The sequence below is a fragment of the Danio rerio genome, chromosome 22 (assembly GCF_052040795.2).
Source record: "Danio rerio strain M-AB ecotype USA chromosome 22, GRCz13ab, whole genome shotgun sequence".
NCBI classification, from domain to species: domain Eukaryota; kingdom Metazoa; phylum Chordata; class Actinopteri; order Cypriniformes; family Danionidae; genus Danio; species Danio rerio.
The window spans coordinates 17,155,001-17,176,078 of NC_141042.1; the positions used below are offsets into that span (position 1 = coordinate 17,155,001).

At 37.7% G+C, this 21,078-nt stretch overlaps 1 protein-coding gene across 28 annotated transcripts in view; it reads right to left on the reverse strand.

Annotated features, from left to right (window-relative positions):
• patj (PATJ crumbs cell polarity complex component) overlaps positions 1-21,078 on the reverse strand; it is a 177,843-nt gene that overhangs the window by 60,302 nt on the left and 96,463 nt on the right.

Sequence of the window (21,078 nt, forward strand, 5' to 3'; positions counted from 1 at the left end):
GTTTTCACTTCAAGATGAAGAACAAAACAAGAATAGTTTGATAATGCGATGCACGCTGTACATCGAATATCGCAACATTTATATGAATTATAGCTCTAACCTGAAAAAAAAACAACGTAGTAGTAAGGGTCAAAATGATCCCAATTTGAACCTTATGAATGGTAACTATGGGATATTTGAAGTCAGAATTATCAGCCTGTTATTGTATATTTTACCCCAATTTCTATTTAAGAAGATTTTAACAACCCATTTCTGAAGTTTAATAACTAATATCTGATTTCTTTTATTTTTGTAATAATTAAAAGTACATAATATTTGACTACATATTTTTCAGGACACTATTCAGCTTGAAGTGACATTTAAAGGCTTAAACAGGTTAATTTGTTAGGGTATTTAGGCAAATCATTATTGATGGTTTGTAAACAATTAGAAATAAACATTCATTTAAAATGTTTTTAAAATAATTAAAAAAAATCGCTTTTATTCTAGCAGAAATAAAACAAATAGGACTTTCTGTACAAGAAAAAATATTATAGGAAATACGTGAAAATTTTCCTTGCTCTGTTAAACATAATTTGGGAAATATATATATATATATATATATATATATATATATATATATATATATATATATATATATATATATATATAAATAAAACAATTCACAGGAGGGCTAATAACTTTGACTTCTTACTTGTTTTACATACATGTATATAATATATATATATACTGTTATATATAAGCTGTTTACTTGAGCAATTTTCAAATACTTTTTTTTACTCTTACTTGAGTAACTTTTAAGATTGCTACTTGTACTTTTAATTGAGTATAGATTTTGGATACTCACATCTGCAAACTATATGTTGTTTTAATTTAAAATATCAGCAATTTTTATTAAAATATTTGCATATTTATATCTATATTATATAAAATCCAGTTAGTAAATGTTTACTAAAGATATTTCATAATACACAAAGCTCTGTACTAGTGTAAGAATGTAAAATATCATAAGCATTTGTTTGTATTGCCAAACTTGTCTTTTCAGCATGATGGTACATACAGATTCAAAAGGCAGAAGCCGATGAGATCAGGGCCTGGCTAAGATGTGTGTGCCTTGGGGGTTTTACAATGTGGTCACATGCTGACTGGTCAGTTTGACTGTCTCAGTATTTGGGCTTTTCTCTTTTGGCTCTCTCTCATGCCTCACTCTCTGCTCAACCTCTATCAGGTGACACAGCATTTTCAAACAATTTTCAAAACATAAAAATGATGAACAAATAAATACATTTAATTTATTTCCGTCCTCTCAGAAAACTCTCGAGGTCATCTGTTTAGCTCAAGGACAAGCAGCTAGATCTTAATCAGTGCACCACACACCAGCCCTGACTATCTATTACATAAAAAAGAACAAGGCAATATCTCACACCTTCTGGAGCGTGACTATATGATGATCGTCTCTGACATGTCCCCTTGCTCCGAGCGCTTCATCCCCTGCTCTGTCTCTTGTACAAATATCCGCCTATTTATAGTATTATTTTTAGATGACTTTAAATTTAGCCAACCAAACGACACCTGCGCTTTTAAAACACTGAAAAAGCCTCTTATACAGCACACACACACACACACACACACACACACACACACACACACACACACACACACACACACACACACACACACACACACACACACACACACACACATTATAAAACATTGTCTGGATCCCCAAACAACATCATTACATACTAATCTTGCTTGCTTGAATACCGAGCACCAATATACAATTAGGGATTTTCATTCAGTAATTTTCATTATGAATGGACAGAGATGAATGACAAGGTCGAGGTAATTAAACTGCGTAACGCCCGCCTTTGAAGTCTAATACTACAAACATCTTGGGCCGAGAAAATAATAAGCGGCATTAATTATTCAAACTGAGAGGCAGATTGGTCCGGTAAACAGGTAAGATCAGGCTTTGATGTTGGGAAGGCTGTGTGGTGCGGGGTGGGTTATAATCAAGAGGGACGTGCAGGTGCAGGCTGGGATAATTCAATATTTGCCCCTCAGATTGAATTCTGCTGGAGGGAAGCGGGATAATCTGATGGACTGTCCCCTGAGCGCAGGAACATGTGACGCAGATGTGAGCGAGGAACACACACGCTCACTAACACCTCAACGAAAAACATCTGACACTGGAAGGTGGGGAAAAAAAACTGGTGTAAATCAGCGTACTTTATATGTGTACTTGATTCTGATTGATCAATCACACTTTTAAAAAATGGCCATGATTACAGTAGTTAAAAAAAAAAAATGTCAGTGCTTTTACTAGATAACATTACAGAAACTACACATCTATATCAATTACTTTCTAAGTAATCAACAGATCATGTATGATTGGTTAAATTTTTTTTTACGGAGGAGTATTTAAAGCTTGTGATTGGTTCAACTATCAGATACTGCTAAAACAAGTAGCTAAAAGCGACATGTCGAAACTTGTACACATCTGAATAAATTTAGTCCTGGTTTATAAACGGGGGAAACTATTTCAGCAGAACTGCTGACGCGTTATACTGCAGATCTCACACAATGTAACCTTTTACTTTTCTGCAGTAAAAATGAGCTGCTTTTTCTCAAGGCTGTAGCGCTTGATGCTGAGATGAAAACAGATTTACAGATTCCCCACAAAAGGGAGTGAAAAATATCTTCCGGCATTTTTCGGCGGCTCATGGCGAGTCAACAATTTTCAGAAACATTTTTACATGAACATCTTTACCAAAAATATTAAAATGTCCATCTAAACTCCATCTAAAAGGAACTATCCTTTTAAGCCCTGATCAAAATAAGATTGTAAACAAATAAACGATGCAAAAAGTGAGAAAGACAGAGAGAAAGTGTAGTTCCTCAGGTGTCTGGTTGTGGTTAAAGTCGTTTATGTCTATACGGCACTTCTTGATGTGTGTGAAATCTCTGCATTGTGTCTGCAGTGGCACAAACAGACTCTCACACAGCGCTTTTATAAACGGAGCATTTTTGTCAGTCAGTGCTCATGCCGTGTGTATATATGTGTGTATTTTCACACCAGCACTGCAGTGTCTGTCATTCGGCAGCCTTGTTTGGTCACACACACATATTGTACTGGTCACTGTGTATCTGTTACCTGCTGGAACACACCATCACTGCAATGCGTTCAAATCAGCAGTCAAATCAGGGCACACACAAACACACACACCCAATCACTTGCCCCTGCTAAACAACAGAGCAACACTTTTCCCATAGAAGTGTGAGAATAAGAACATTCAGCATTTTGACTGAGTTGTTTAAAGCTTACTGAAATCTAAACTGGACTAGTTTGTAGTCCACGTCAACTAGTCACCTCTAGCAGACTTCAAATACAGTGAAAACAGAACAAAGTAACTGATGACTCATACTGCACTATGGAAGTCTACGTTTAGCGGTTAACAACATTTTTCAAAACAGCTTATTTTGTGTGCAACAGAAGAAAGAAAGGGACTGGGGCAAGTGAAGGGTGAGTAAATGATGACAATTTTCATTTTTGGGTGAACTATCCCTTTAAAAAAGATCATTAAACTATTTAAAGTAAATAAACATTGATTATAATTGACACTTTGCCACTGAAAAGTGCAAGACTGAGGCCCTATTTACATTAAAATGTTTCCGCTTTAAAACAGCATTTTAGAATAAAAAGATCATTCAGCCTCCTGGCTACTCAGATGAGAGCTGTGCACATTGAACTGTTCATCAAGGATCTACCGCTGGGTCTAATCTCACTATATATGTTACACGTGATATTTACTTTATCTTGTTGTTTATATCCAACAACATATTCTTCGACTTTGGTCTTTAAATCTATTACGTGGTAACATATTTTGGCTGAGAACAGAGAGCAGTTACTGTAATATATTAATGTAACCACATACACAGATTCTGCACCTTTGACTGATTGCTTGACTTTATTTCCTATAATGTATATAGTTATTGTACGTTGTACTTTTAGAATGGCCATTATTATTAAAAATGATATTCAGCAAAAGAGAGGTTATGTTTCGTATTTTCAATGAAAATGAAAGGAGGCAGTTCTGTTATAGGCTCAGTTTTGTTATAAATATGCATACAGTGAAGTTGACAGTCGCAATACGCAGCTACACGACACCTCAACATTTGTCTGTTAAGTTGCTAATATCAAAATGAAAATAGGCAGTTCTTCATTTCATGTTTTCATTTTACATTTGAGATGTTGTGTGAAACAATGCAGCCAGGGTGAAGTGGTTGAGGTTATAAAGTAGACTGTACCCTTTAAAGATTTTCCCAATGGTTCTTGGGAGTTTGTTTTCTATCTCAAACTTGCGAAGTCTGAACTTACAAGGAGAGGATTACAAAGTTGATGACTCAAACACTATTAAGATTACTCCGATCATATGCTGCCTAGATTGAGAAAATCTAACTCATTTAATACCACCTGCAACTGACAATCACAAAAGTAAAAAATTTTATTACTCTTTTTAATAAAAAAATGCTTGAAAAAGAAATATGAAAGATGAAAGGTCAAAATAATTTAAATGAACACTGTAGCGTTCTTGAGAGTGTCGTAACACAACCAATCAAAAGTGCAAAGTGATTTAAAAAAAATTCTTTATTTCAGTTTTATATTTCTTTTATTTTATACGTTTTTTTTTTTTTTTTTTTTTAATCTAAAGCCCAATCAGGGACGAGAGCTGCAAATTAGCTTCATGCTATATGCCCTATGTGGTATCGGTTGTATTTATATAACAATGTCAAGTGTATAGTCTCTGTTAAACAAACAAACAAACAAACAAACAAATTAATAAGTAAAACAGATTAAAGTTACTGATTACTAGGACCAGACTGAATCTGTGGACATTTTTTTGTTATCTCATGCCAAGAACTTTGTAAAAAAATAAATAAATAAATCTGCAAATGTATGCAGAATCTTTTTTTGGCAGTATCGCAACTAAAAACTTCATATATGAAATAAAATAATGTCTTTTAAACTTTTATTTAATGTATACGATAAAAATCTAATGAGATCCACTTAAAGCAAGTCTCATATAATATACAGTATCGACTAATAGGCAGAAACTATTACTTTACAAACTGTATTGTAAATTAATCAGATGAACATTTTCATATTTGTCATGATCATCAGCGATCTAGCCTATGCAGATCACTGGAGGGCCACACACCTGCCACTTTGATGAACCACAACTTCCATTATGCACTTCAGACACATCAGTTTCTGATTCCCCTTGATTACACACACACCTGGAAACTCCTGATGGACTAATTAGATGGACCAATTAAACAGACCACCCACACACACACACGCACGCACGCACGCACGCACGCACACACACAAAGGTAAATTAAAACCATTTCTTAACTGACACTTGCTAAACAAAGTTTACCTAACCCTTAGCCAGTAAAAAGTGCGAAGCTGAAAGATGCCATTTATTTAGTCAAACACTATAACCCCCTTTTATTAAGCAGCTCAAACCCTCTGCACTGCACCACAAGAGATGAACACTTCAGACATGTGAAGGTTGCAGGGTTAATGATGTTTTGAAAAAGTCTCAAGAGGGCCCACAACTGACCAGACTGTGATGAGACCCTAGAGACAAGTCTGCAACATGGCAGCATCATTCTGTTACAAGACCTAGTGAGCTGCCTAAAGAGAAAGCCTTTTAAGGGAAAGAAAACCATAGTGTTGTGACTTGTATACCAAATGGCACACTGTATACACTTATTCATCATCATGTCATAAATATGTGCTGAGGCAAGCCTAAGTTACTAACCCTGCAGGCACAGGAAATCAACATGATGTCATATTGACGTTGTACTCCAATGTTGTCGGAATTCATAGAAGAGTATGCATGAAGTACTTAGATGACCTACTACTACCGGCGAGATTCTGAAGTGCACATCCAATGGATGGTACGCTATCCATGATGCACTGTGAGAGAATTCATGAATGGGAGTGAAGCGACGCAACTGATTCGGGTAGGTCATGTGGTCATGACAAAATGGCAGGTGTAGTATGTCCAAGTTCCATTCAAACTACTCGCATTCCTACTGTATAGAACGCACTTTTGTAACGTTCCAGTAGTAAATTCAAATTCAAGTAGTAGGCGATTTTGGACACAGCCTGAATGTAGTTCCTTTGAGGAGTAACTTTATTTTCTGAGTGCTCCAAATCAGCTGGCTTTACAATGATGTTAGGATGTTGCCTTCAAAGGCAGCTTCCGATGCAGTACATGCACACTAGTTTTTGAACAGAGAAGACGCTATGTGTGGCGAACAATATATCTAAAATCCGCACAGCACTTAGACACAATCGATCTTTAAACTGTCACACGCTGCGGGATCATATTTACGGTCTGAATAATGAACCATAAAAAGGTAAACACACACGCCTACTCTTAACGTGCAGTATGAGATTGATTTACACACTGTGAGTACACAAGTGTACATGTTTGTTTTACATTCTGAAGACTTTCCTTTGACTTACCCAGACTTACATGCAATTTTTCATTGGCAAGGCAGGGCAAACTTTATTTATAGAGCAAAATTTTACACAATGGTAGTTGATCCAAAGAGCTCCACAATAAAATAAAATATTTAATAAATAAAAAATAATAATAAATCAAAGAAAATGAAAAAATATGTACAGAGAAGATTTTTCTCAACACATTTCTAAACATAATAGTTTTAATAACTCATCTTTAATAACTGATTTATTTTATCTTTGATATGATGACAATAAATAATATTTGACTAGATACTTTTCAAGACACTTCTATGCAGCTTAAAGTGACATTTAAAGCATTAACTAGGTTAATTAGGTTAACTAGGCAGGATAGGGTAATTAGGCAAGTTATTATATAACGATGGTTTGTTCTGTAGATATAAAAAAATAGCTTAAAGGGGCTTATAATTTTTTCCTTAAAATGGTGTTTAAAATATTAAAAACTGCTTTTATTCTATAGTCAAAATGAAACAAATAAGACTTTCTCCAGAAGAAAAAACATTATCAGACATACTGTGACTATTTCCTGAATATGTTAAACATTATTTGGGAAATATTAAAAAAAAAAAAAAAAGAAAAAAAAGTAAATGAAAACTGAAATAGAGATATAAAATAACCTGCATGCATCACACAAAGGCAGGGGAGTAAAATAAGTCTTTAAATTAGATTCAAAAGCATCCAATGATGGAGAAATCCTGACGTTCAGAGGGAAACTGTTCCAGAGCCTTGGGGCCATAACACAGAAAGCTTGATCACCTTTTGAATTGCAGTGAGACCGAGGGACAGCATATTATTTTACTCAGTATAGTTTGCTTAGTATTTACAACAGACTGAAGCTCTAATATCATTGGATGACCACTTCAACATAACAATTTGGGAAAGGTGGAGAGAGAGAAAGAGAGCGAGAGAGGGGTCAATACCTCAATCATTGCACACTCATATTTCAAAATGACACTTTCATGAGTATGCAGCGAGAAACAATAGCCAATAGTGTAACACTGAAAGAATTACGATACTCTGAGGTATACAGCAAAAAAAAGGGTTGAGCTAAGAGCATAAAGAGAGAGAGAGAGAGAGACCTCTGCTCAAGGTGTTCACTTGGAGAAAATGCTATGTAAAGATTTCTGAAACAGATAGGACAGAGTGTTTTACACATGAGACTAGGGTTATCACAGTGCTGCCCTATGCAATAGAGGGAGAGAGGGAGAGAGAGGGTAAATAGATGCAGGCAGAGGGACTTGCAGAGGATGTGAGACAGACATAAAAATGAACAAGAGAGACAGGAGGAGCGAAATAGAGGCAGGCAGAGAAGAGTGAGACAGGCTAAGACAGAAAGCCAGACTAGGAGAATAGGTGCGTTCTAAATCCCACTATTCTATGCCATTTTGTAGTATAAATAGTGCAAGTAATGCATTCACACTGAAAACTAAGAGCATTTTAATAACCCACATGGTGCACTTATTCAGCCGGTAATATTTAGTGTGGAATGTTGGACAATTCACGCACCAAACGACCGCAGCTTTGCTCAAGCAGCAAAAGGGTTGGAGTTTAGTAAAAAAACGTTAGTGTTCCAGTTGGGATGATGTATACTATACATATGCTGTTGAGTGTGCAAGTACATAAGTGCAGTGTGCCATTTGGGACGCAGCTAATGAAAGGAAAGAAATATATACAGTGTGTGAACAAAAAGACAGTCATGCAGAGATACAGGAGAGTTAACCACACAGATAGGGAGAGATGTACAGAGAGAGAGAGAAAGTGAGAGATAGAGAGAGAGAGAGAGAGAGAGAGACCTCTGCTCAAGGTGTTCACTTGGAGAAAATGCTATGTAAAGATTTCTAAAACAGATAGAAGAGAAAGAGAGACAAGAACAGAACGAGAGACAGGTAGGCAGACAGGCATTTGCCTTATTTTAAATATACAATGTTTAAAATTGTAATTATTATAAGTAACATAAAAGGTATTGTCTGTGTTTGTTTCCTTTTATCTGTCAGTAAGAGAGAGAGGAAGTTGGAGAGACAGGCGAAAGGTGACAATGAGAGGGAGAGCAAGGTAGTAGTGCATATAAAAATAAACCATACTAAATATATTTAAACATATTAAATAAATAATAAACATACTGATTATTATTATTACTGTTTATACATTATTGTTGATTGTTAAATGTACAGTCTATTCTCATTTTTTTATTTTAAATGAATTATTATTATACTATATATTTTATATATTCAAATATATATATATTAAAATTATATATATATATTATATATATTATATATATATATATATATATATATATATATATATATATATATATATATATATATATATATATATATATATATAGTTGCCATTTTGTGTGGAGTTTCCATGTTCTCCCCGTGTTGCGTTTGTTTCTTCCGGGTGTCCTGCTAAATTGTCCGTAGTGTATGTGTGTGAATGAGTGCATGGGTGTTTCCCAGTGATGGGTTGCAGCTGGAAGGGTATCCACTGCATTAAAAACATATGGTGGATAAATTAGCGGTTCATTCCGCTGTGGCGACCCCTGATTAATAAAGGAATTAAAGAGTCACGAAACACAAAAACACATGTTGACAGCCATATAGGTGTTCCACGCTGCTAAATGCATGATTAGGATACATCATTTTCACTAAAAAATGAAAATTGGTTGTTTGAAAATAAAACCTTTGTTGCTGAAAGAATCATTTGCTCCTTTATTTTTTCCGGCTTCAACTTTGTTTTTTTGCGCTTCACTGTCACGTTTGTCCGTTTCTTAAGGGATCCGGCATCAGAAGCGCTTCAATAATCACATGCACATTATTATGATCAGCTCCAGAAGTTTCTTATTTCAATTATAGACGTGCGGCGAGTGATCGCGAGCTCTCTGGAGAAAGTGAAACTACTCATGCTTTTAGGCGGCCTCGTAAAACAAAACCAGGACATGGCAAATTTTGTTCTTCTTGGTTTTGTGGCTGTTCATCAAGACGACGACAAGGTCTGTTTGAGCTTGGGTAGTCCATGGCTTGTTATTATATGTAAATATTATTACGTTGTAACGTCTCGGCTGTTTATTCAAAAGTGGCGCCTTCTCTCTTTTTTTCGCTGTCCTGGCTTGTGAACTCGCTAGTGATGTATCTCTGTAAACCAATAGTGTTCAGCAGCGCGTCTGGCTCCACCTTTTGGTACCCTTTTGTTGTGCTAGGGTACACTAAAATTGGTATGGAACGGTTTGCTTTTTGGTACCATTTCACAGTGGAAACAGCCATAAAAGCATACCAAACCATACCGTACCACTCAGTGGAAACAGGTCATTATTGGTACATAAAAAGAGAGAGAGAGATACAGGCAAAAAGTGAAAAAAGCAAATAATAATAATAATAATAATAAAAATACTACAGAGCAACAGAGAGAAATAGATGCAAAAAAAAAAAAAAACTAAGTATATAAATGTATTAGACAGACAGAAGAAATGAATAAAGAGAGCGAGACACTGGTACAAAAACATAGAGAGAGAGAAAACAGTAGACAGACAGTCAGAAGGACAGACAGACATTCGAACAATCAGGGTTTTTACTTTGTTAAACTGCAGAGCCACTTTTTTCCTCACAAAGCCCAAGCAGGAGCACAAAGTGTGTGTGCGGCAAAACCTATCAGAGTCTGAACCATCCCGCTTGTGCACTGCTCCCTTCTGACTTAAACCCTGCTGTGCTTCAGCGAGCATGAAAACACACACACACACACACATATATATACACACAGACAGGTGCATGCACAATACAGAGGTGAAACACTGCCACACACATACCGTCCCTGATACCGCACAACAAACGCAGGACAAATCGGACACTGACCTGGCACCATGATCCATGCTTTAGAACACCTCCACACCAGAGCTTATAGCATCCATACGTCTTTGCGTGTCCATCAGCAGTGTGTTGCTGCTAGCCAAACTGACCGGAGGTGAGAAGTCATGGTGCTGCACGAGCCGGCGTGGGTGCCTGTTCTGAACACACCGAGCAGTGAGAAGAACAGCGCAGCGATGAGTGTGTGTGCGCGCTCTCTCGCATACGCTCCAGCATCTCTAACCCTCCCCTTCCCCTGTCATTTTCTCCCTGAAACCGTTCTGTATATACAAATAAATAGATGATAAATGTGTTCTAGATTTAATAATCACCGCAAATTGTCGCAGAGTCATGATCTGTCTACCCTTTCCTGACATTGCGCATAAATTATGCAAAAATGTGTGTGTAGTCATTAGGAGCCGAGGCACATGGTATGCAAATGCTCCAGCGCTAGGAAAGTGGTGACTAATTGCGAATTCCTGTACGACATCATTTATTCGCATGCACAATTGAGAGGGGCGGGAGTCAGGGGTCGATCCTCAGCCCTCTCACGTTTTCTGCAAATAATAGCATATTGATCAAAGTGGCGGATGCCAATCTAAGCCATTTTCCCAATGCACACACACATAACACACACTAGCGCTCCAGTTAATGCTGCTGCTGCTGGAGCGTTATACTATTCCACATGTGAACAGCCAGAGGGTTGAGTCAGCGGAGGACAATTTGTCGCAAAATAAGACCCGCGAATTGCCAATTCAAGTTCAGAGTGGAAAGTGGCTTCGTTCTCCTCTAGCGTGTCTAATACGCGTCACTCTCACTCTCTGGGGCAAAATCGAAGTGGCAGACAGCGACAAACCTGTTTGTCTGTATAGAGCAGTGTATCTCAGTGAAAAATTATACGGAAAAACACTTCTGTACAAGTAGCTTGCTCATTTCAGGAAAGTTCTAATCACTTTCAGTGCCTGCCTCTCTTGGTACTAAATTAGTCTGGCATTCAAGAAGAAAAAGCGTCTGAATGACCAATCACAGCAGAGCGGTCTGGTTTTCAAGTCCATTAAACCTGCACTGAAGCACAGTTTCAACAACCTAGAGCATGAAACCATGCCCCGTAAGTACATTCAGCAATTCCTCCTACCTAAAGGGGTGGGCAAGTTTAAGTCAAGCGCACACTACAAGAAGAAAGCTTGTTGACCTTTGAGGGTTTAATGCATTTGCAACACAAACCCCTAGATTGAAGCCAGCCCACATTATGGAATGTACATTACATTACCAAGCAGAGTTAATGCAATCCAAATAGATGAGAGAAAGTGCAAATCCTTTCTTGATCAGTCTGTAGATTTTATGAGAACACATATTGGAGCGGTTTTATTAGTGATTCTAGATTGAAATATGAATTGGGGGAATAATTATTTGGGGTGCTTTCACATCTGTGGTTTGGTTTATTTGGTCTAGACCAGGGGTGCCGAAACTCAATCCTGGAGGCCCGGTATCCTGCAGATTTTAGCTTCAACCCTAATTAAACACACCTGAATCAGCTAATCAAGCTCTATCTATGTATATGCAGGTGTGCTGAGGGAAGTATGAGGTAAACTATGCAGGACACCAGCCCTCCAGGACCGAGTTTGGGCACCCCTGGCCTAGCCCAAGGGCAACAAATGATACATTGCTTTGGTCTGAACCAGTTGAAAAGAAGCAAAAGTCAGTCGTGACAAAATCCACATTTTATTGAACATATTCCCTAAACTGCTTTTGGATTATTCAGAATTAACGTGCAGGAAATTGCCAATGGAACTCCTGCAAGTAAACAAACCGGCAGACACAAAATGTTTCTCTTTACTTTGGAGGGACGACTGCGCTGGCCGATTGTATCCCTGGTAATAGTATACTATACAGTTAGTATACATAACTTTAGACAAACTATGCATTTCGAGAATGGAGCTCGGCAGCAGTTGGAAAATGTGTTATTGCATTGCAAACGGCGAAGGCACATCGCAAGTCACTTCAGGGGGACGCGTGAATTAATTCAGCTAAACTGCGACATTGCCATCTTCTGGAAATATTACCAACTATCCATCAGGTAATGTCCACCCCACCCCCCCCCTGTCTCTCTCTCTGTTTAAAATTGTTGGTAAAGCACTGTCAACAAATATTTTTCCTCCACATCCCATAATAAACATCGCATCGGACTACGACAGCTGGATTAGTCCAAAAAGGCAAAGTACTTTTTGTGTTTAGGTTTGTTCTTGCTCGGATCATGCTCTTACCACAAACATTTGAAAGCATACTGAGACCACGTCTTCAAGGAGGTCTCAGTGCGCAACATTCACACCTGCCCAAACGAACTGCACAAAGAGGGAAAACGAACTCTAGTGCGATTCAACTGAACTAAATAAGGTAGGTCTGAAAACACCCTTAAATGACCTCGTCTAGGATTACTCAACAAAAACATGTCCTACAAGTTTCAGGGTTTCAGTGCTACAGTCTATACAGTAAAATAGTGGTCTAAATTAATCCTTTTTACAGGTTCTTCAAATATAAAACAGTCTGAAACCTACACACACACACATACAACCAGATTGAATAACACTAAAGCAAAAGGACAACTGTGATGAAGGACAAGCTGGATAAATTGCTAAATCGAGGAGGATGCAAAACCCTACATTTGGTTCTTAGCAGTGAAAACCCTGTACGCCAGGGGCAAAACGCTTAATACATAATTTAGAGACCTACAGCTGCAACAACATGTATTGGCATATTGGTCACCATTACAAATTGCTTACACGCCATAGGTTTGTTTTTCAGTGACGGATAGTAACATAAAGGTAATTGTTGAGCCCTGCTGGGACAATTAAGTTGCTTTCGAAACCATTTGCAGGATTGGAGATCATATTACTCGGAGGCTCCAGCATCAAGACGTCCCCTGTTGACGTCAAACAATGACCGTGAAATGAGATCCAGGTCATCCATTACGCAGAAAAGAGCAGCAGAGCGATACAGAAGCGGTAAACATGTAAATTAAAGCAGCAAACAGGCTGGAGGAGTAGAAGATAGGGAGTTAAAAGTAAGAAAGAGAGAGTGGGTGTTTAACTGAATGAGTGTGCTTGACTCATTGCCACCAAGACAGAGACAGTTCACTCAACTTTATGTGAAGCTCCTTCTAAAAACATGGCAGACAAGATCAGACTCAAAACACACACTCTTAAAGGGATAGTTTGCTAAAACAAAAGAGAGAATAGGGTCAATTTCATTAGCCTCAACTGTCCCTGCTGAACATAGCATTCTGAAATCATTTCAGTTGTGGAAACTGAAGGTGGAAGAGAGTGATGTTCATCCATTCCCCCACCATCAAATTCTGCTGATACTAGGAATTGAACCAGCAACTTTTGGGTTGGGTTACATCTCCCAAACCATTAGGCCACAACTACCCAGTTATTTAGCCCCACATCTAAACAAGCTAATCAAGGTCCTCAGGATTACTAAGTTACATTACCGGCAACTAGCTTTCTGCAACCCTCACATGGTTGCCCACTGAAGCCAAGCAGGACTGTGCCTGATCAGTACCTGGATGGGAGACAACATGGGAAAGCTAGGTTGCTGCCGGAGGTGGAGTAAGTGAGACCAGCAGAGGAGTGCTCAACCTGCAGTCTGTGTGGGTCCTAATGCCCCAGTATAGTGATGTGGACTCTATACGGCATCTTACTGTGGGCGTTAAAAATCCCAGGATGTCCTGGGATCGAAAAAGTAGGAGTTTGACCACTGGCCTCTGTCCATCATGGCCTCCTAACCATCCCCATATCATAATTGGCTCCATCACTCATTCTCTTCTCCACCAATTAGCTGGTGTGTGGTGTGCCATCTGCCGTCGCATCGCCCAGGTAGATGCTGCCCACTGGTGGTGGATGAGGAGATTCCCCCAAAAATGTGTAAAGCACTTTGAGTGTCAAGAAAAGCACTATATGAATGTAAGAAATTATTAATTATTGTTAAATGTATGTGAGCTTGATCAGGGTTGAAGCATAACTTTGCACAAAAGCGGATCTTAAGGGTCAGGAAATTGAATCCTTTTGTTATGGCTTTTTACTAGCCAACACTGGAAGTCACTACCTTCATTTTCATTAGAAATGGCATGTTTGCATGAATACTTATTCATTAAATCAAACCTTGATTACCCAAGGTTGTATTTGATGTTGTCTAAGTTTCAGTGTCTATGGCGATGTTGAAAACCAAATAAAGCAATCGAAAAAAGCTTGAGAGAAAGTTTTTCTTCCATCTTTGATTACTTTGTTTGCAGTCGGGGAATTACATAGTACCCCAAGTTCTAGCTTTTATAATTGCTGTTCTAAACATTACAGAAGCTTTGTTTTTTAAACTAGGACACTAGGGGGAAGAGAACAACATTCTTTATTTTTAAAGACAATGAAATCACCAGGAGCTGTTTTAGGTTGTACACACAATTTATTTGAAGTGCAGAAAACAGCAGTAGTCGTGTGTGTGTGTGTGTGTGTGTGTGTGTTTCAGTAACCTCAACACAACCATTACAGAAAAAAAGACAGTACTGATCTCATGCTGTCTTTCACACACACCAAAGGGTCCTATCTATGATTAGTTACCTTTCCATTTCAAAGGCACTGCTGGACTATTTGAAATCTGACATATTTTTGGTTTGTGAAGACAATAACATGGTAAATTTACAGAAAAGTATGCAACACTGACTTACTTGATGGTATCACAAAAATGTACATAGTTCTCTAGAGCCGACTGGAAACCAGAAAAAAATATTTATTTTGATTCTAAATTATTACTTGCAGCATTTAGAAAACCACCTAACAACATAAATATACAGACTACGCAGAAACGATAACAGCTATACACTATGCAGAAGTGTAAATAACACTAACCATAGAGTCTTGGGTTGCTAGCCAGAGTGAAACATTAAAAAAACAAGCAGGATTCATATTAGTTTGAGACCTAAATCTTTGCCCAGGTAAATATGTGTCGGGTACAAGACCAAGGCAGAGAAAACTGGGACAACGGCAGAGACTGCTTCAGCATACACTGCAGGGTATTCACTTCAAAACACTGGAATACCTGACCTTGACCCACTCACTTGGAGGAACCTGCCCTGATTACACAGACAGTGCTGGCAACACAATCAGGACAAGCTAAAGAAACTATTCTTGCCTCCTTTATAGCGGTGAAAACAAGAGGAATAATTTGGAACACAAGCAAAATACATGGGAAATGCAATAAGACTAACAGAGGATAAAAAGTTGAAGCTGTGCAAGTTCACCTCAATACTCTGGCTTCTTTTTGTAAGCACAACTGGTTCACATGTGATACCGGCGGTCTGAAAAGAATTGGTGGGGTTTATTGGTACCATGAAACACCACCACAAGTGTGCAATATCCACTTGGATGATGTGACGGCAGCCAAAGGACATCGCTGCCAGTGACCTCTACCTAAAGAGAGACACTACCTATAGGGGGAGTGGAAAGTATAGAATGAATTCGGTAAATGTGGATAATTGAGCACCCAAGATGAGTAAGGACCAATGGAGGGAATTTGGCCAGGGACACCAGGGTTACACCCCTGCCCTTTACTAAAAAAGTGCCTTGGGATATTTAATGACCACAGAGAGTCCGGACGTTGCTTTAACATCTTATCCGAAAGACGTTATCGATACAGTTGCGACACTTCTTCTGTCAATAAGTTTTCCATTCTGGACCGACGCACTCAGCTCTTGCTGCATCCACTCCTGGGGTACCAACAAGAGGAACATCTAGATCTCTTACTGACAACGAAGCTGCCCTTTTTAGGTGTCTTTCTATTGCGGTGGTATAAAAAGGTTTAGTGGTGCGAACCTACAATATAGCAGTGGGTGCTGTTGACTATTTACATACAAATAAATCTAACTCCCCTGGCCAAAATATGTACACTACATGTTTAATGTCCTCATGAACATGCATGTCTGGATGCCAGTCTGAAACTTGCCGGAAAGAGGGCAAGCAGAACTAGCATGGTTACATAAGATAGAAGTTATGAACGGGGAATCATGTGCAGAGACAGCAGGATTAGATCACTCTATTCCTAATTGAAAATCACATATCAACTTATCTCTAATAGATTACAGTTTCAACAAGGAATCGACTAACTGGAACGCAGCCAGAAAGATCAGGGTTAGTATTCACACTGCTGGCAGTGGCATGGTGTTGGGCAGCACACTAAAGTGTGCACATAAGTGTCTGTGTGTGTGTGTGTGTGTGTCTGTGATATTAATGGCTGACTGGAGCAGGCTCATAACTCTGGCATTAGGGAGAAGGCGATGGTAATTACTACCCTATCTCTGGTCCCAGATCAGTATGTCTCGCCTCAGATAAACGATGCCCGGCTCTGAGCCAGCGCTGATGGATCGGGGAGTGTTTTCTTCTGCCCATAGAGCAGCTGTAACTGCACTGCATCACAAAAGGCATTCTTGACGCATCTCTTTCTGTGCCACCACTTCTAAGGAGGCACTCGATCTACAAGACAAAGGTTGTACAGTCACAATAATCTTGTTTCACTTCCAGCTGAATCATTGGTTCACAGCTTCATCCAGCTCTTCACAGAAGAGGACAAAAGGGCAAGCAAATAAGTTAAATTGCCATGTTCAATGCTATTCGAAACTTAAACCACGACAAACTTATTGATCACAGTTTTAAGTTGTTTATAAGACAGTTTTAAAGAGTTAAGTTCTGAAAATTCTTCATTAATTGTTCACCCACGTGTTGTTCTAAGCCCCTGAGACCTTAGTTCATCTTCAGAAAACAAAATGAAGATATTATAGATGAAATCTGAGAGCTCTCTCATCCTCCATAGACAGCAATGAGATGAAAGCATTGTATTAACACACACCATTATCTGATGCAGAAGACAAAGGCAAGCAAAGTAGTTTTTGCAGTTATTTTTTATTTTTTTGGTGTATAAAATTGTTCTTTTAGTTTCAAACTATTACATTTGAACCAATAAAGTCACATAGAACTTTCTGATAACGTTAATAGTTCCTTTTCTGAACATCACCTTACCTATGCGGTCTATGGAGTCCGATAGCTTTTGGATTTCTCCTAAAATATCTTAATTTGTGTTCCGAATATGAATGAAAACCTCAGGGCATTGGAAGGACATGACGGTGAGTAATTAATAACATATTTTTTATTATAGATCAGGGATGCCCAAACTCGGTCCTGGAGGGCTGCTGTCCTGCAAAGTTTAGTTCCAACCCCAACCAGACACACCTGGTTTAGATAATCAATCTCTAACTAGACTTTCTAGAAACATCTTTGCAGTTATGTTGAGGCAAGTTGGAGCTAAAATCTGCAGGACAGTTTTGACACCTCCGTTTTAAACCATTTCAACGGCTATTCGTTCACACGTGGATGCGTATTTAGTCCTTGTATGTTTCCGTTTAGGTAGCTTGCACATTCTAAACAACGATTGGTTATTATTTTTACACCGTAATATTGTTGCCGATTAAAATGTCAAAATTAAAAACAGGGTCATGTTGCTCAGCGGTTGGAGGTTTGCTTAAGCCAGGGACTAACTTACTATCAGAAGTGAAAGTGTATAGAGTTCTGAAAAACAGAATGTAGTGGGACACGTGGATTAGAGCAGTGAAGACAGAAGGTTGGATCCCGACAAGCAACTTGAGGATATGCAGCATAATATGTTAATATGCAGTTAACATGTTTCTTATTCATTTTTATTTCTGTATGTTAAGTGTGTTGGATTATTTTAATGTAGTGATATCATCGGCATATGAACATTTCCTGCTTGTTATCGAACTATTTCATAACTGTAACAACTTAATAACTTAATGATAAAACAGTTACCATTACATTATTTATTATTTTGTGACTCTTTTTGGATTCTCGAAAGCTATACAAATTAAAAAGGTAAAACAGGAAATACATTGGGATCATTGTTTTTGTGTACATCCCTCAAATTAGTCTATAGTGGTCAAATAACCCTATGAGGCTATACTTCAATAAAACACTATAGACTATGCATCACATAATTTTCTGTAGTTTTTCCAATAAATGGACATGTGAATTAATTAATGAGATTAATAATTTATATAATTTGAAATTATTTTGTTTTTAAAATCATGCCGTTGCATTTAAATAAATAATTATATACTCGATAAATATAGATAGAAATAAAAATGTGTTTATAAAATTAAATTCCCTGAAAACAAAATGAAAGGAAAAAGTCCTAATCAATTAAGAAAATGGTTTTAACATTTTTTTTTACATTTTTGATTAGCTAGAAAATACCTTTGAATCGTCCATTAGTTTAAAAAGAAAAAAAAATCATTACAATAATGTCACGGAAAATAATCTAGGCAGTCTATATTTTCAGTTATAAAATAAACATGTCTAAACCTCTTTTTTTGTTTGTTTTTATTGATAAATGCTTAGCACATAATTTTAAGCTTTTTTATTTGGACACTGAAAGTTTTTAAAGCTGTCGAGCTCAACTTTCATTAAATTCTTTTAAGGCTCCGAAAGTTTTTCCTGGCGCTGGATGCCAAAGAAATAAAGAAATCTAAAAGAAATGAAATGGTTATCTTTTTGTGTGTCTAAGCGGAGATGTTTTGTATAAATGATGGATGGGCCGTGTTGATTGACAGGGCTTTTGTGCGCTTGAGTCCCTTCTGTAAAACTCCACCACATCGAGCGCCGCCTTTCATGTGGGACTCTTTAGAGGTTCCTGCCAGTCCTCTTTTTTTAGTATTCCTATCTCAGTCCTATGACACAGAGACCTGCTAAACTAGAAATCACATCGGGAAGAGGCCCGTCACTCATGCGTCAGCTTGAAGGGAACAGTAGACTGGCGTGGTTGGCATTCGCAAGCTGGTGCTTGGAAAGTAGAGTGACAAACAAGTCATTATTATTAATAGTCAGGATTCAAACCGGCATCTAGACGGAATAGGAACAACATCTTAGATGGATAGTTTACCCAGAAATGAAAATTCCTCCATCATTTACACTCATCCACTACTTGTTCCAAACCTGTTGAGGGTGTACTCAGTCTAGGGCAGTGTTTCCCAACCCTGTTCCTAAAGGCACACCAACCATACACATTTTCAACCTCTTCCTAATCAAACACACTTGAATCTACTCATCAGAACATTAGAAGAAACTCCAAAACCTTAAGCTAATAGGTCAGATAACGAAGACATCAAAAATATGTACTGTTGGTGTGCCTCCAGGAACAGGGTTGGGAAACACTGCACTAGGGTATCCAAACTGTGCCCAGGCATAATTGACCCTCTTATCCCAATTATTTGGACTAGTGTGTGTAAGATCAGGAATGGATTGGTTGACTGGTCCTGGTACACTTATATTGTGAGTACAAAGTGCACTCGTTTGCAAAACTGAAGATGCAGCGTCACTTTTCAATAGACATTTCATATATATTTATTACTCATTTTTACTCAATGAATGTAAACTGTCAAATATGCAAACCCCCCACTGCACTTCAGCTTTCACTTTCAGCAAAGTTTCTACTGTGAACCGCAATGACTTTTTCCAAAAACGTATGAGCAACAAAAGCGGTAAACCTGTGGTGCAAAATATTCAGGGGTGCGTCTCAACAATAAATGATGTTTGTTCAAACTACTTGTCTAGTAACTAATAACTAGGGGTCATTATTGACAATATGTTGACATTTCAACCTAACACCCAGGCTGTCTATAAAAAAAAGTTCAAAGACTTTTTTTTTCTGAGGAAACTTGTTAGAATGTTTTGGGATTGTACCTCTATGATGACACTGTTTAATAAACAATTTATTGAATCTGTTTTATCTATCTGCATTGTAGCTTAGTTCGGTAATCTGAGTTTATCAAATAAGAACTGGTTGAGTAAACTTGTGAAGGTGGCAGCCAAGATCATTGGTTTTAACCAATCTGGTCAAACGGTAATTTACTATAATTATGTTTTAAAAAGAGCTCAGGGTATCCTATGCGATCACCCACTGTACTCTGTTGCAGATGCTGCCATCAGGACGTTGTTTTAGAGTTCCTATTTGCAGAACAAGCTGAATTTTTTTTATATAATGGCAGCCAATAGGTCATTAATTGAGTCCAGCAGGGAGGGAAATGCACCCAAAAAATGATGTGTTGTATGTTGTGTGGTAATACTTTGTTAATGTGTACATGGAACTTCGCCTGTGTTATGGCACCTTGCTGCAATTGTAGTTTCCTTAAAAAGGATAATAAAGTTGAGTCTGAGTACTTACTTAAATGATTTAAAATAATGCAATTCTTATGAATTTGTAAAAAAGTTTGGTTCCTTCATGTTGCCCCTACGCAAATGGATTCTGTGGAACCCAGCATTTTATACAGTACAGTATGGTGTGAGAAACCAAAGTTTCTTTCAGCTGTTGAATATACTGCAGTGTAAAAAAAAAAATCCGTAAATTTACAGTTTATTTAAGGCAAAAGGAGTGCCAAAAAAAAAAAAAAAAAAGGTCAAAAAACAGTCGTTAAATTACAGAAATTTACTCTAAAATAACATATTAAATTACAGAAATTTTCTTAAATTTACATTTCTGGTGAATTTATATTATTTAATATCTGTTATTTTACGTTAAATTTTTGTCATTTAACGTTTTTTTTTTATTTCGGGCACCCCAGCT